At 38.2% G+C, this 18,083-nt stretch overlaps 1 pseudogene; it reads right to left on the bottom strand.

Annotated features, from left to right (window-relative positions):
- Positions 1-502: 502 nt before the first annotated feature.
- LOC128113824 (actin-3-like) lies at positions 503-16,673 on the bottom strand (annotated as a pseudogene).
- Between the last annotated feature and the right edge of the window lie 1,410 nt (positions 16,674-18,083).

Here is an 18,083-nt window from a genome sequence, read left to right as displayed (position 1 = left end):
TGGAGGTTGGGGGTGGGGAGGGCAGGCGAGAAACACTAGAACACAAACAGAATTATAAGGCTTCCCTTTCCCACCCTCTTAGGCTGGGAAGACAAGTGGTAGCAGGTTCTACAACTCTTGTCAGCCTCTAGATATCCCAGAAGAGTCAGCTATTGGTTCATGCCTTGCACAGATTACTGCTTGGTTGTTCATGCAGATCCAGGAAGCTGGAGATTTCTTTTGCATAGCATGCTCTCACCAGCCAACAAGTGACCCAGACAAATGGACTAAGAAAAAAAAAAAAAAAAACAAGATATGCACAGGTATCAAAAAAAACCCAAAAAACAAAACAAAACAAAACAAACAAACAAACAAACAAAAAACAACCAAGTTCTGCTATCCATTGCTGATATAGGATACAAACTTAAAGGATAAATTTCTTTTTTAAAGGCTTATTTCCATTTCAAGAGTCTAGCATGAGGTATGTACATTTGCCAGGGCAAATTGATACTTCAGAATCAGCTCATGCAGCTGTTTGGTTTGCAAGCTTGGTACTTCTAAAACGTTTGTGGTAGATGGTAGAGGGGCCTGATCATCATATCACTGTTTGTTGATCAAAATCTGCTAGAAGGTGGTCAGTGAGGCGTGGAAAGGCCCACCAATCCAGATTTAATACTTTTGCTCAGGAGGAGGACCAACGGTCTTAACCTTTGTTGTGCTGGGTAATAGGGCAATTGATCTTCTGCATCCTGTCTGTAATGCCTGGATATCTGGTGGTACCACCAGACAACGCCGTGTTGGCATACAGTACCTTGCAAATGTCCACATCCCATTAATGATGGGGTTAAAAGTGGTCTCATACATGCCAACAGACTCCATGCCCAGGAAGGAAGGCTGGAAGAGTGCCCCTGGACACCAGAATCATTTGTTGTTGATGGTGATCCCCTGTCCAACAGGCAGCTTATAGCTCATGTTCAAGGAGAACAATTCAGCAGCAACCATTTCTTGCTCAGAGTTCAGGGCAACACAGTACAGCTTCTCCCTAATGTCACGCACAATTGCCCTCTCAGCTGTGGTGGTGAAGCTGATGCCACACTCAGTCAGGATCTTCATGAAGTAGTCTGTCAGGTCCTGGCTAGACAAAAGTGGCCTGGGGAAGGTCATAGCCCTCCTTGTAGATGGACACTGTGCATGTGACCCCATAACCAGAGTCCATAACAACACTGGGGGTATGCCCAGATTAATACAAGGACAGCACTGTGAGAATGGCCACAGCCATGTAAACAGCTGGGAGTGTTGAATGCTTCAAACCTTATCTGAGACATCTCTTCTCTGTTAACATCAGAGTTTACGAAGGCCTTGGTCAGAAGCACCAGTGTTTTCCAGAGGCCACATGCAGTCCATATAGAAAGTATGGTGCCAGATCTTCTCCATATCATCCCAACTGGTGACAATGCCAGTTCAACAGGGTACTTCAGGTTCAGGATGTACCTCTGGCTCTGGGCCTCATCATCCATATAGGAGTGCTTCTCTCCTGTGCCTGCCATGATGCCCCGAAGTCAAGGGTGGGGGTCAATGATGGAAGAGAACACAGCCCTGAGGACACTGTTGCCACCGAAACCATCTTTGCACATGCCTGAATCATTGAAAATAAAAGTGTGGCAGTTCTACCTTCATTGCAGAAGAGCCAAATGCTATACTAGGTAAACCAGTGGTGGAGAGTGAGTTGGCATTCTCCACCCTTATTAAACCACACCATTGTATCATTATAAAATCCATATCACGCTGGGCAGTGGTGTCGCAAGTCTTTAATCCCAGCACTCAGGAGGCAGAGGCAGGCAGATCTCTGTGAGTTCGAGGCCAACCTGGGCTACAGAGTGAGTTCCAGGAAAGGCACCAAAACTACACAGAGAAACCCTGTCTCAAAAAACCAAAAATAAATAAATAAATAAATAAATAAATAAATAAATAAATAAATAAATAAATAAATAAAAAAAATCAATGTCACTACAGAATTCAGTGTGTCTGCTCCACATTTTAATTCATCTTCTACCTTTCTTATCGCATTGTTTTTCTTGTACTTTTTCACATCATAGCGTCTGCAATTTAATAGCAGATTTGTTGTTAAGATTGAATTCAATTTTATTTTATTGCAAGAAAATTTCATACGTTGAAAGAGATGTTTGTTGTTTTGTGATAACAATGAATTTATTTCTGTAGGGTACTTATGGGACCAGAAAAAGAATAAGCAAGGTAGAGATTTTTTTTTATTTTCTGAACAAAATGAATCATGCTGCTGCTATCATAAGATGGGAGAAATTTTATATCTGATAACATAGGGGATAAAATACTAAAAAAAAAAAATGACATTTTTTTTTTTTGAAATCAGGCCTTAGTTTGGAAACCTGGCTGGCCTCAGACTTGTTTTATAGAACAGAGGGCGTGTGAACTCAGAAATCCACCTACTGCTAACTCTGGAGTGTTGTCATTAAAGATATGTATAACAGCACAGCTGGCAGAAATATGCATTTTAATAGGTGTCATCTGAGATGTGATATGAAGGGTATTGTGGACACAACTGAAAGACAGAAAAAACTAAACCATGGTAAGAGTGAATGAGAGGGAATCAGTTAGGAAATATACTAAAGAAAGTTATCAGGTGATACTGAAAAACTTTAAAGATCAGAGCCACAAGAGAGTAAATGTTTTTCAGAAGTATACAAGGATGACCTCAGTATTTAAAGGCCAGGGAAAGAGTTGGACTCAGCAAATTAGACAGAAAAAGAAAATGCAAGCAAAAACAGTGGCTCAGTTTCCCAGTAAAGGGAGTTTTTTCAAGGATGGGGGGAAATACGGCCTTGCCATTCTCTTTCCTAGGAAGAGCAAGCCAAAGACAGAATTAGCCGCTAGATTTCATATGTGAAGGATGCTGAATGGAAGCGCACTTTATTGAAGATGTTAAGAATAGTTGAGCACTCTCAAGGGACATTAGAAGGAGAGATCTCAAGTATAGAAGATATTTTCAAGATGTTTAAATTTCTAAGTCTAGAATAATGATGAAAGATGGGAAGATGGAAGTCACTCACACAACTTGCTGATGTTCCGGTTTGTGCCTGCCTCAGGTCTGCCTACATGACCTTTTTTTTTTTTTTTTTTTATTCTTATTCTTGATGTTCTCTATGGCCTTTGGGTCTTCGCATTCAGTGACTGGCAAAGTGGACACCACAGAGCATTACACAGGAATGGAACATTTTCAAAGAAGCACATAAACCCCAGTCACTTCCAGTCCACCCATTAGAGTTTAATCGTGAAGATGTCAGCCCAAAAAGATTCAAATGTTCAGTTATAATCACTTAAATAGATGCAAAATACAAACCAATGGTGAACCATTAATGACATCTATTAAGGAATAGGTTAGGGAAGCACTGTGTGGTTGTGAAGGGATGTTAAGACCCTTCCTGATTTTGATCGTCTTATACAGAAATATGTCCATAAAGATTGGCCTTCTAAACACATTTATTGTGAAGAAACACTGACCAAAAGCAACTATGGAAAGAGGATTTATTTTAGCTTTTGGGTCCAGATCCATAGAGTACAACATGGTCAGGGGCCATGGCACATTGGAAGAGCAGAAATATCTGGATGATCAAAATTTCAAAATAATATAGGAACTAGAAAGAGAGAACAGGAGCCAGGTGATGTTAGAAATCTTTAAAACCACCCTACTTCCCTCTTGACGTGCTCCCTCCAGCAAGGACACACCTCCTAAATATTCTATAACCTCTCAAACAGAGCCACCAACTGTAGACTGAGTGCAGACCGAGTGTCTAAATACATTAGCCTCTGAGAAACATTTTTTTTATCAAAAGACAATTTTTTTTCATTTGTTTTTCAATAAGTTTCTGTATTCATAATAATTTTGTATATATACACAACATGAATATATATGTATGCATGTATAAAATATATACATTTATCTTATTACATAAACAATGTCATGACTAAACCTATCAAAGCTCTTTCAGTGTAAAATTTAGACAAATTTTGAGGATTCAGAAGGAAATAGTCAATTTAACAGTGCTAGTAATAGATTATTATGGTTTGCATATGGTTTATCTCTGTCCATCTCTTGCTGACATTCAATTGCCAAAGTGTTGAAAGGTGTGGAGGCTTCTGGAAGTGAAAGGTTGTTAAGAGGGATTAATACTTCTCACAGACATGACTGATTATTTTGTAGTAAATTGGATTCACTCCCAGAGTCTCCTTCCTTCTTCTATTACTTCTTTCCTTCTTTTCCTCTCCATTCCACCCTCCAGCTCACAGATAACGACATGGAAACTTATTACTAATTATGAAAGCTTGGCCTTTAGCTTAGACTTGTTTCAACTAGCTCTTTCAACTTAAACTAACCGAATTATATTAATCACTTTCTGCCACATGGAATCACCACTCTCCCATCTTGCACCACCTGTTTTCCCCCTGTGACTGGCTGGCCACTCCACCCTTCTTCCTGGAGCTCCTTCTCTTCCTGGAAGTCCTGCCTATACCTCCTGTCTAGCTATTGACCAGTCAGCTTTTTATTACATCACTCAGAAGGCGACTTAGGCAGAGACACATCTTTACAGTATAAACAAATATTCTGCAGTGTCTTCTTTTGCTTGTTTTTTTTTTTCTCTATATTCTTTATATCCCTACTTGTCTTTTGCTCCTAAACATGAATTATATTAGCATGAGATACTCACTAGGAACCAGGAATTTTTGGCCACTTAATACTGGCCTTACATTTCCACAGTAGGGAGCTAAATAACTTTTTTCCTTTATGTAAAATATTATCCATTCTCAAATACTTTGTTACAGCAGAACAAAACACACTAATACATATGGTAAGGTAAATAATAAACATTTAATTCAAAATGCAAAGAGATAATCACATTCATTCTAAATGTATAGTTTTGCCATAGTTTCTAATTTTGGAATATAAATGTAATCATATAATCATAATGAAATAGAATAAGTAGGGAGGAATTGTTAAATACTGATATATTGATATACTTATTCACTTACTTGGAGCATTTCTTTTACTGCGTAATTGCCAGACATGATTTCACTTGCTACCTGAAACAGAATGACGTGGAGCAATTGCTGAAACACTAGACCATTGCCCTTGACAAACTGCTGCCTGCCCTGTATTTGTTGTTAAAAACTTTCTTGCTTGCCTGCCCAACCTTGTGGTTTTAGAGTTTAAAATGAGAATACAAACTGCATGCTGGGTGAAAGCCTTTCCAAACCTAGCTTGGCTTGGGTCCATTGGTGACCTTACCTGTCTTCCACTCTCATTGGTGTCAGAGTGATTATTACCACAGCAATCCCACATGTAATAATAATAGAAGCATTATAATTATCCAAATATCATAACCGTACTGTACATGAATATGAGGTGCATGAATGCTTTAAATGCAATAGGATCAGTGAAAAGAAATTCTTTTCATTTTTATAATACAATAAAGTAAAATATAATAATAGAAGACAAAAATTAGCACATTGGAATTGGACAAAACAAACAAAAGGAAAATGCCCAAGAAGACAAAAGAAATAGACACTAATTATTTGTACAGTCAGGAACCCCATAATAACACTAAAATGGAAGCCATAATATACATGCTATATCATGGTTATATCCTTTGGTAGTATGTAGAGTACCTTCCTGTACCAAAGACACTAGAATGTAGGGATAAAGGCTCTACGTAAACAATAGTTCAACTTCTCCATGTTCAACCAGTTGCGTATGTGTTGTCATCAGCAATGATGCCTTGCCATAAGTTTGTTGAAGCAACCTATAATGATTTTTTTGTTTGTTTTTTTGAGATAGCATTTCTCTGTGTGGGTTTGGTGCCTCTCTTGGATCTTTCTCTGTAGACCAGGCTGGCCTTGAATTCACAGAGATCCGCCTGGCTCTGCCTCCCGAGTGCTGGGATTAAAGACATGCGCCACTGCCCCATGTCACAACTTATATTCTTGTAACAGCCTGAATGGTTTGGGGATTCTCATGGAAGCCCTTTGGCCAATAACTCAATTAGATGTACCCCAAACCCCAATTCCAGAACTGGAATCTCCGTTTGGAGACAAGAGATGGCCATTTAGGCCTCTTTGGACTCATCATTTAAGTGGGCATTTAAGATAGGTAACCTTCATAGACATACATATTTTATGAAGCTTTTACTGTATTATATTTAATTACTACTCCTCACATGGCCTTTGATTTTAGCTGTCTCTTCCACATTCCCTGCTTCATCACTCTCTTCCCTTTAGCTTCCCACTTGATTATCCCCTTCCAGCCATGCCCCCCCATCCATCCATAACTATCTATTCTATTTCCCTTTCCTAATGAGACCTGTCTGTCTCCCCTAGTTTTTCAGTCAGTAACTAACCTCTGTGGTTCTGTGGATTGTAGCTTGGTTATTACTGACTTTACAGCTAATATCGACATATATGCTAATTTCTACCATTGTCATTCTGGGATACTTCACTCGGGATGATTTTTTTTTCTAATCCCATCATTTTACCTACAAATTTCATGATTTTATTATTATTATTATTATTATTATTATTATTATTATTATTTTGGGTTTTTTGAGACAGGGTTTCTGTGTAGCTTTGTGCCTTTCCTGGAACTCACTCTGTAGCCCAGGCTGGCCTCTAACTCACAGAGATCCATCCACCTGCCTCTGCTTCACAAGTGCTGGGATTAAAGGTGTGTGCCACCACCACCTGACTTCATGATTTTATTTTTTAACAGTTGAGTAATATCCCATTTTATAAAATTTTAAACATCCATTCCTCTATTGACGGATATCGCAGTTGTTTCCAGTGTCTGACTATTACGAATAAAGGAATAATGAACAAGGCAGATCAAGTGTCTTTGTTTTACGATAACGTATCCTTTTGCTTTGTGCCCCAAAGTAGTACAGTTGGATCTTGAATATTGGAGGAGATCAATACTTTCTGAAGAACTGCAGTAATGATTAGAATAGAAGCTGTATAGTTTTGAACTCCCACCACCAATGGATGATTGCTCACGTTGCTCCACATTTTAGGTAAAATGAGCTGTCACTTGTGTTGTAGATCATATCCTTTCTTACAAGTTTAAGGTGAAATCTCACAGTAGTTTTGATTTGCCTGTCCGTGATGGCTAAAGATGTTCAAAATCTCTTTAAGTGCTTCTCAGTCATTTAATTTCTTCTATTAAGCATTCTGTTTATATAAGTACTTCATTTTTAAATTTAGTTATTTCTTTTCTTTATATCAAGTTCTTTATATATTTTATATTTTGAATTTTTTTCCTCTATCAGATAAGTAGTTGGCAATTTTTTTTTTTTTTTACATTCTGTTGCCTGACACTTTATCCAAAGTGAAATTTCCTTAGCAGAAATTTCCCAGTTTCATGAAATCACACTTAGTGGCTGTACTAACAGTGTTCTGTTAGCAAATGTGTCTAAGGCTATTCCTCTTTCTCTTCTAAAAGGTCCAATGTATCTGGTTTTATGTTGAGATTTTTGATTATTTGATGTTGAGTTGTGTAAAGGATTATGACTATGAAGCCATTGGATTCTTCTGCTGCATGTATTCATTCAGTTTATCCAGCACCACTTATTGAGGAGGTTTTTATTTTCAGTTTTCATTTCTGCCTTTTCTATCAAATCACATGTTCATAGCTGTGAGGATTTATATATGGGTTTTCAATTGGATTTCATTCGTCACATATGTATCACCAATACAATGCTATTTTTATTATTACAACTCTGTGGTTGTATAAATAAATAAAAGAGAAAGCATTTAATATACTTTCTTTGTTCTGTATGTTTATTACCTTGATTATTATGTGCTGAGGGGAATTTTGTTTCTGGTCTAGTCTACTTTGTACATTCTGTACACATCTTCTACCTTGATAGGTATCTCCTACTTTAGGTTAGGAGATTTTTATTCTATGTTTCTGTTGAAAATGTTTTTTTGGTGTGCCTTTGACTTGAATTTCTTCTCCTTCCTCTATTCCTATGTTTTTTTTTAAATTGGTCATTTTATAGTGTCACAGATTTGCTGGATATTTTATGGAATATTTCCTAGTTGTTTTGTACCAAGACTTTTGAGTTAACATTTTCTTTGACCAGGGTATCCATTTCTTCCATCATGTCTTGAATACCTTAGATTTTTCTCTTCCATCTCTTGTATTCTCTCATTGGGACTTGTCTCTAAAATTCCTGTTAGAAGAGTTCCTAAAATTTTCATTTCCATAATTATATTACTCTCTGCTTTCTTAATTGATTTTATTTCCACTTTCAAGTCTTGAACTCTTTTATTAATTTCTTTCCACTGTTTGTGTTTCATAGATTTCTTTAAGGAATTTATTAACTTCTTCTTTAAGGATGTCTATCATTTTAATAATTGCTAATTTTAGACCTTTTCCTTGGGCTTCAGCAATGTAGGGCCTGCTGGGGTAAGATTACTGAACTCTATTCGAGACATATCACCCAAGCTGTTACTGTTACTGTTTTTTTTTTTTTTCTATGCTCATATCTAGTCACCTGGGTTTGGGAAGATTGTAATTCATGGTGATGATATGTGGTCTTGCCTTTCTTGGCTAGGTGTTTATTTCATTTTTTTTCATTGGTTACTACATCCTATTCTGGTTCTTTGGAGAGTGTGGGGCCTATGTGCTGCTTGATGAAAATTCTTCTGGGATCTTTATATGTGTGACCAATGGGAGCTCCAACTAAAATGTGGTCATGGGTATTGGGAACTGACACAGGAATGGGGATGGGCTCGGAGTCTGGATGGTGCTGATGTGGACAACAGGAGGGAGGGAATCAGTGTCTTCCACCAGTGTCTGCTTTGTCCCGTGGTAATGGTGACAGAGACACAGAGATGGAGGAGAGGCAGCAGCAGGTGGTATGCTACAGAGCCATAGATGTGACTGTAAAAATGCACAGAGGGGTGAAGATATGCGGTTAGTTTGCGTGGCTTACACATTCCCAGTGAATCCCTGCTGGTGTTGCTGCTGGTGTTGAGGGATTAGATAAAGCCGGGAGTGTGGGGTGTTGGAGCCCACTAGGTTTCCTAGTGGCTGAACCCAGAAGGACTGCAAAAGAGGTTGAGTGGACCACGGGCCTGGGTACCAGGTGACTGTAACTAGCAAGGGGAAGGTCTTTTTTTTACTCTACCCATTGGCATTGTTATAAATAGACCTCTGGAGTAAAGTTCTGGACTGGTGGTGGGTAAGGATCCAGGCTTACTTGAGTCTATCCTATGTTTTCTTTCCCCTCTTAATTTCTCTTATCCCTCATTCCTCAAGAGTTCCTGGGGTAAATAAGACTGGTCCCCCACAGTGGGGACGCAAGATTGGAGGGGAAGATGTGTGTGACTGACAGTAAATGGGAGCTCTCAGGAAGGGAAGCTGCTGCAGGTGGTCTGCTACAAACGTTGGTAGGAGGCTTGGTGATAGGATTTGGAGAAGAAGAGAAATATGTGAAAATCTCCAGTTATTCTACCTGCTTCCCTGGCTGAAGTGGCCTGTGTGCTCCCAGGGAGTGCCTTCTTGAGCTGGGCCAGAGGTAAAGCAATGAATAGGGAGAAGGATGTTTAGAGACTAGGATCTGTGTGTTGCGTTGGATATGGGGGTGAGGCTGCAGGAGTTTGTTGCTACAGATAAGACTGAAGGATATGTTTTGGAGGAGTTGAGGGACAGATGAATATCTGCAATTTGCCCTCCTGCTTTCCTAGCTGGAATGGCCTATGGGTTTTCAGGGAGTCAAGTCCTTGAAATGTGGTATAAGCTTGAATATTTGATAATTATGTGTATATAAACACGCTTTATGAACAGAGATCCCTCCTTTATAAATGGTGGATATATGTTATCAAATCTTTTTATTTTCCAGGGGTCCTTTTAGCATCTAAAAATGAATTTCTCACTGCAGACAACTAAGAGGTCTCCTCATGCTGTCCAATTGCTCTCTGGGATGAAATGAAAGTCTCACTGTGGAAATCAGGTCTGCTCAGCTAGAGTTGTTAGCACTGAGATTTCCTGTGAAGCTTGTTGTAAGCCCTATTTCCAAAAAATGTGGTTGTTGTTGTTTTTTTCTGTCTCCTCTGTATCAAGATCAGTTTTAAAGAGAGTATCATAACTTCTAAAAACAATTGTATAGTATCAGTGTGCAATGGAATTTTCAGAAGATCATTGACTTTATGCTCAGAAAAGTCCCTTGTTCTAATTTAGTTACCCATATTTCAGTGGCATGTGCATAAACAGTTAAGAATATGTGAATCAAATTTACTACTGAAATTCATAGTCAAAGTAACTTGAAACATTTAATCAAAGAATAACAAAAACAAAAAAAAAATAAAAATAACCAGTTTTTCCATTTCCAGGTAATCAGAGCAAATTGTAAGTTGTTCTTAGAAATGACAATGATACCGCTTGAAATGAACAAAAATGACATTTTACTCTGCATGGCACCACTCTTTTATCTATAATTAACACCTTGAACACGTATTCCTTAGAGAAACACTGTGCTTGAAAGTTTAATGATTAAACACCAACCGACATTACAGAGATCATGTAGAGGCAGGCACACTGAAAGCAAAACCCGGAAGCTACAGGGAACTATTTTCTCCCATAACCCTGACAAAGCTAGCAGGCTAACGAGGAAAGGGGTGGTGGTGAAAGAAGCCCTGAGTCTTCATTTTCTTGTCAAGGATGAAACTGAAGGAGACTTGAAAAGAAGCTGAGGAAATGGAATAATATTGGACTCACAAGTCAGTGGAGACACAACCTAAAAGGTCTAGGGCAAGCAAGGGAAAGGGGAAAAAACATGACGGATTTGAAGAAAAAATAAATCGTTCTGTGAAGAAAGGAGTAGTGAGAATCCTCCTTGTAGACATGCATACACATTCAATGGTTTCCCTGTTTCTTATGTTCAGAAAGGGAAATTTTAATGAACAAATGCAAAATTTGTACCACTTGGACTATTGTAAGAGTTCAAAGTAGATGAGATGTGGGTCTAAATAACAGGATAAAAAGAGCTGTATATCTTGATCCACTGGTATTCCTACAGAGAGTTTTAAAATGCCTTGAGTGAGTGATGTAGTCCACTAGGAGGAAAAGGGTCCCAAGAGTGGGCAAAAGAGTCAGAGACACCCTCACTCCCAGATACCTCCCCTTGGAGCTCTGGGAGCCCAGCCAAAGAAGAGAGGTTGAATTGTAGGAATCAGGGTAGCCTAGGACACCAGAAGAATATGGCCTACATAATCAACTAAACAGAGCTGATAGGGGCTCACAGAGTCAGAAAAGGCAATCATGGAGGCTGCAGGGGTCTCACCAAATCATGACAATGAGGGTTTGTGCCTCATCTTTTTGGTTGATAACCCTGGGAGGCCTAGGAGTGGAGGTAGAGGAATCTGCAGTTGGGATATATTGTATGGGAGAAGAATAATTTTTTTTAAAAAGTTTAAAAGGAAAAAAAAAAACCCTGACCGAGTATATATAGCCAACAATAGTGCCATACAGTGTTGAAATATGGAGTCCCAGACAAATTCAACTCATAGTATTCTTCCGTCTATGTTTGCTATAGTTTCACATACCATTGCCTACTTTGTAAGATAGTTGAATATTTTTTCTTAAAAATAAGGGTTCTATTGCTTTTCAGTCTATCAATTTTCCTTCCTTACTGAGATGTAAATTTGCTGCATAAAATAATATTTCTTTTGTGTTAGCTTGTTTATTCCCATATTATATATTAATTTAAAAATAATTTTCATAGAACATGCAGTTGTACATTTTAATAGAGAGAAAAATCATTAAACCAAATTCAGTAGTTGGTTTCATAAAGAGTTGTTACTAAAATAAGTCATACTATCTTTATGCTACATTGAATATATGAAATGTTCTTTATTGATTCATATATCAGGAACTTGGTTGACAAGTAATGAAGTTTATGAATATGGTTTGATCTTGAAGTCTCTGCTTTAGTAAATGGATTAAGCACTTGATCAGTTCAGAATATAAGATAGTCATTTGTAGTTGGAGAAAAGTGGAATGTAGGCCTGAGTTGAAGGAAGTAATTCAGTGTGTGAGAACCTTGGCTAATAGCATGCACTGTGTTGATCAGCCACAAACTCCTGGTCATAGTGTTCTGCATTATCACAATCCAGTAACTGGAAACTCTGAAACAGTGATCAAAAACTATCTTTTATATTTGGCAATAAAGGTAAAGATTTATGATAAGAAACACATTGAGACAATGAAAGAGTAAAATATTCATTTTTTTCCTACCTGACTCAGGGTATTTCAAATAAAAGCTTAGGAAGAAAGTACATTTAAATTATGAAATGTTTCTTTCAGACAATTTCCTGTTGCAGACATGGAAATAGTTTATACTGAAATAAATTGCAAATCAATCTGTTTGTTAATTTCCTAAGTGATTGAATTTTCTAGCTCAGCACAGAGTGAAATTGCAATGTACAAAACAACACTGGGTAATATTAGTTTTAAATCTAATATATGGCAAAATAGGAAGAGGGATAGCTAATGCTTTGCAATCTTATTAAAGTTCAATTAATCATCCATTTGCAAGTCATTTGAATAAAATATCATACTACATGTTCACCAATAAAACATCATATTGGATAACATGCATTTATGTTAATATAAAATATTACCATATTTTCTTTAAAATGCATTTGAAATAGAACAAATAAGAAATAGCTGAATGAATTTTTACCATGCAATTTAATTCAATGAAATAATCTAGTCAGTAACAAATTTCAGGTATAAATCAAATGCTAAAATGCTATTGACTCCGTATGTTAATTGTTAAAACCATTTGATAGCTGATCTCTTAGACTTCTGTTGCAATGTCTCTGAGGGGACTGTGAGACCTTCCCACCATTTCCTTGTTCTGAAGCCCTGTTCAGCTGTTAAGACTCATCTTCTGCATTGTTTTTCCTGATGCTCTGCTATCCAAGACCCAAAACTTCCTGACATCTTAATCATGAGCTAAAACCATCAGCACTAAAATGAATCTTTCTCGTTGCTAGTCAATTGTTTCAGGTGGTTATAATACTGTTATCGATTTATTATCCTGATTACATTTTCATCTTAGTACATACTTTCTCTTATTCCAAGCTTGGAAATGTATTATGATTCATTTTATGGCCTATGGATATGTCTAGGGATATTCTAGAGAGTGTTTTGTGTGCATTTGAAATATTCTTACTTACTATGAATTTGAACTGATTACTGTATAAATTTGCTAATTGAAAATAAATTATAGTATTTTGCAACAGTAATGGTCTCATCATGCTTTTTTGGGCCAATTTCTTTTGTCATACTAATCTTTTTGCTTGTGTATAATATGGTTTCCAATTTTGTGCTTTTACGAACTCATGTTTGTGTGTGTGTGTGTGTGTGTGTGTGTGTGTGTGTGTGTGTGTGTGTGATTATATAACAATAGTTAGAATTAATGTATGAATATTTTTTTTCACCCAGAATACATAGTTCACTTTTTTACTGACTGTGAGGCCTGAGTTAAACATTAATATTTATTAATGTTTCAGAGCCAGTTTTCATCTTTATTTCTTATTCATGTAATAAATCATAACTGACAATAAAAGAATTATTATAACTTAACTGTATTTTGATAAATTTGATAAAAAGCATAAATGTTATCTCATGAATCCTGAATTCTTACAGAAAAATGCAAGATGCATTTAAAGATCAATTTTTTAAGAGATCTTCAACATGGTCATATTAATTCAATACTTGGCCTCATTGAGGCTCACAGAGACTGAACCAAAAACCAGAGAACATTCATGGGACTGACCTAGGCTTTTTCTACAAGTATTAGAGTTGTGAAGCTTGGTGTTCTTGTGGGACTCCGAACAGTGGGAACAGTGGTTGTCTGACTCTTTTGCTGGCTTTTGGGACCCTTATCCTCATAAAAGATTGCCTAGTCTAGTCTTTAACAAGATATGCCTATTTGGTTGGTATCCATGGGAAGCCTGCCCTCCTCTGAATACAAGTAAAGGAGGAGTGGATGGTAGGAGGAAGAAGGGAGATGAGGGGAGAGATTGCCAAGAGAGGAAAAAGAGGAAACAGCAGTTGGGTCATAAAACAAATAAATAAATATAGCTTTTTGTTGTTTATTACTTTTTTATTTTTACATCCCAATTAAAGTTTCCCTTTTGTCCCCTCTTCCCAGTTTCTACCCTGCCTCTCCTCTGCACCCCTGCTCCATCACACTTCCTCTACTGTTTCTCTTCTTATATAGGCAGGCATCCCATGGCAATCAGACAGCCATGGGCTATCAAGCTTCAGGGAGACGAGGCTCCTCCTCTTCTATTAAGGGTAGTTGAAACAATCCAGTTGGATGAATGGGTCCCAAAAGTAGGCAACAGAGTCAGACATCCCCTGCTCTCACTGCTAGGAGTTTCACAAGAAGACCAAGTTACACAGTTGTAACATATACTCAGAGGGCCTAGGTCAGTCCCCTTCAGGCTCCCTGGTTGTAGGTTCAGGCTCTGTGAGCCCCTGTGAGCACTTGTTACTTGACTCTGTTGGTGTTCTTGTGATATCCTTGGCATCACTGTGTCCTACAATTCTTACTACTTACAACGCCCCCCCCACACACACTTCAACTCGATTCCCAAAGCTCTGCCTATAGCAGTTGTTGGGTGAAGCCTCTCTGATGACAGTTGGGATAGGCACCAATCTTTGAGGAGAGCAGAATATCATTAAGAATAATTTTATTGACTTTTTTTTTCATTCTTGTCTGGTTCTATCCTATGTCTCTAGAGTATCCAGTCTCTGTGTCCTGTTCTTCAGATGGGAACTCCCTCTCAGTGTATGAGTCTCCAGTTGTGCCAGTCCTTAGTTGGTTAATCCCCCAGTTTCTGTGCCATCTTTACCTGAACACATCTTGTAGGCAGGACAAATTGGAGGTTGAAGTTGTTTGTGGCTGAGTTGGTGTCCCAGTCCCTCCATGGAAGTCTTGCTTGGTTACAGGAGATGGCCATTTCAGGCTCTGTATCCCCTATTGCTAGGAGTCTTAGCTAGGGTCACCCTCATAGATTCCTGCGAGTTTCTGGTGTTCTTAATTTCTAGCTGGAGAGGTGGGTCTGAACAGACAATGGCAGTGAGGAACCAGCTGATGCAAATAGCCTGCTTGCCACTGGAGGCCTTGGTGATGCCTCAGCCTAGGATGTTACCATGGCTGGATCCATAGCCCTGATGCAGATTTGGTGGTCTGTGTTGATGTCCTTGGCTCCTGTTACCATTGAGGGTCCAGAAGACAGCAGTGGCCTTGACCACCACCTGTGACCAAGTCAATGTCCAAGGGATATGCCTGTAAAGGGGCCCTGCTGATCTAAGAGGCCTCTGCTGTATGGATTACCCGGGGTCAGGGTCAGACGCTATGTCCAGCATGAGATATCTGAGGGAAAAAAACTATGTACACTATACTATTATGTCTGTTGATTTTATTTCTCTAAGACAAAAATCTATCTTTACAGCTGCAGCTCCATCAGGCATTCAGGGAAGGAATAAATCTAGATACATCAAGCTCTTTGTCCATCTACTATATTTCTCTGGGATGAAATCTTGTCTACATAGCTTCAGTTCTATCCTGACACTCAGTTATTTTTTTGTTCTCTCTTTTACTGCCAGGTATACTCCTGTTAACCACTAAGCTCTTATGCTTCTATCCTCATCTTTGTCCTCTGTTTCTTTGCCCTCCATCTCTACTTGCTCTCTACTCCTGGCTCTGATCTGCCTTACCATCTACAAAACCTCTGTGTTCTTCCCTTCTCCTTGGTCATGCAGTTCTGTCTCTTCTACAGAAAATGCCTGTTCCTCTTTCCCTGACCATGTGGTTCTCTGGTCTCCTCAGTAATGTTGCTCCACCCTACCTTCCACCTTGATATGTAAAAACCTCTTTAGTTCTCAGTCAATTTCTCTCCAGATCCACTAGGCCTCCAGGCAAGGGGATGGTCTGAGCTTCTTTGGCCAAGAAACAAAGCTATGTGTCTCTAGCCAGCTTGTCTCCTAGTCTCAGTGGGGGCGTTAGTTACCTAGAAGTTCAGAAGGTCTGAGGAACTGAACTGTTTGCCTAATGGCCTGGGAATATTTGGGCACATAAGAATTTCATAGCAGAAGACAGCTGAAATATTAAAAGCTGGATAGTACCAAATATTTATCATAAATGGCTTGCCTTTTGACAGACCATTGGCCAGTCAAAGTATAACTTTAATACACAGTTGAATCTCTAATATATATTCTTGTGGCCCACCAGAGTGCTGCCATCCTGGTGCATAGTTAATTTCAGGTCTGAACTACTGCCAAGGGCCATGTCTGGGTCAATAGCCCTGATGCATACCAGTTCTGTGTTGATGTCAGTGAATGTTGTTGCCACTGAGGGCTGTACAGAGGCCCGTAGTTTGGACTGATATACCTGAGGCCATGGTGATCTCCAGACTGAACTGTAGCTGAGTGCTATGTCTGGGTTCATGGCCTTACTGCAGCCAGGGTCTATGTTACCATTCGAAGGCCAAGCACCTACCCATGATCTGTGCTGCCACCTGGAGACAAGGGCCATACAGCTGCTGGGTCCGTGACAATCTGAGTGACCTTCACTGCCAGTGGGGGCCATGGTGACATCCTGGCTCCAGGCTGCTGCCAATGACCATGTCTGGATCTCTGGTCTATCCACAGGTGGGGTGCATTTTGATATCCATGGGACCTGTAACCCCCAAGGGCCATGCAGATGTCCAGAATAATAGTAATAAAGAAACAAGTGTTTAACATACCTTAGTAGATAGTACTCTTAAATAATATTGATTTAGCATAATTATTATTGCACTGTACTATGTATGTCATACAAAATCCAAATAATATAAAAATATCATAAATGAAGAATGAGATGATTACCAAAGAATCCATTCCAACTCATGAAAAGTATTGAAAATTCTAATTCTTCTCCTCCTAGACAGAAGTTGGAGGGTAACTACAATGTAACAACCCTTGGAGCAGAGACACTAGTAATACCCTGGGGGTTCTTAAGGAACTGAAATATCTTTCTTTTTTCAAGTTTGGGAAAGAAAAAAAAAAACTTAAGCAAGGAAGCATTCCTTTGGCTTACCATTGGAGAGGAACACAGTCCCCAAAGGTGAGAAAGGCATGGCAGCATCGTGGAAGGTATTGTGGAGGAGGAAGGAGTTGGCTGGTCACCTTACATCATATTCATTTAGTAGAGGGTCCACAGACCTAGTGACATGCCCTTTCCAGTGACACTCTTACCTGTTAATGGTTCCACAATCTTCACTACCAGATGGGGTCAAAATGTTCAAATGCATAATATAAAATGTATTGTGTCCCCCAAAAATTCAAAATAGGTAAGAATGCATAGTTTTGTTAAGTTGTGTATTTAATAGCAAAAAAAACCCACTAAGTTATTCAATACATACATTTTCTTTTGGTTGGTCAGATTAAACTTTGAAATTTCTCTAGACTTCATAGTTGTTATAGTTTTATTATAATTGAATTAAAAAATAATTGTTTCTAGAGATCAATGGTTATCTAGTATTCATATGACAGTATTCTATATGTTATAATTTGTAAAATACATCACTACAAATATAAAGTAGAAGAATAAATTATTTTTAATTTAACACAAAATTACTTTCAGATGCCCATTTTTGTTTTCTTTTACAGGCACATTTTGACATAATATTTAATTTAAAGCTTGGTAAAACATTAAATTTTTATTAGTACACTAAAGAGTAATCAACAAATAATAATACCAGCATATGTCCTATAAAAACTAGTATAAATTCTCAATAATCTTTCTTTGAAGCATTATTCAGGCCATCATGTATATCTTATATTTGTCATTCTACTGGCATTAAAATATATAAGTAAAATTTGTATCATCATAAAAAGAAGAAATAGGAAATGAAAGAAACTCAGTTTAAGTAATGAAAATGGAAGCTTAGATAAAGAGGCTTTCACAATGGAAGCATCATGGTGTGATTATGTTCTTGATTTTCAGTTTCCCTTATCT

Source organism: Peromyscus californicus, unplaced genomic scaffold (assembly GCF_007827085.1).
Source record: "Peromyscus californicus insignis strain IS unplaced genomic scaffold, ASM782708v3 Scaffold_18__1_contigs__length_77618521, whole genome shotgun sequence".
NCBI lineage: Eukaryota > Metazoa > Chordata > Mammalia > Rodentia > Cricetidae > Peromyscus > Peromyscus californicus.
This window is presented reverse-complemented; position numbering and strand designations above follow the sequence as displayed.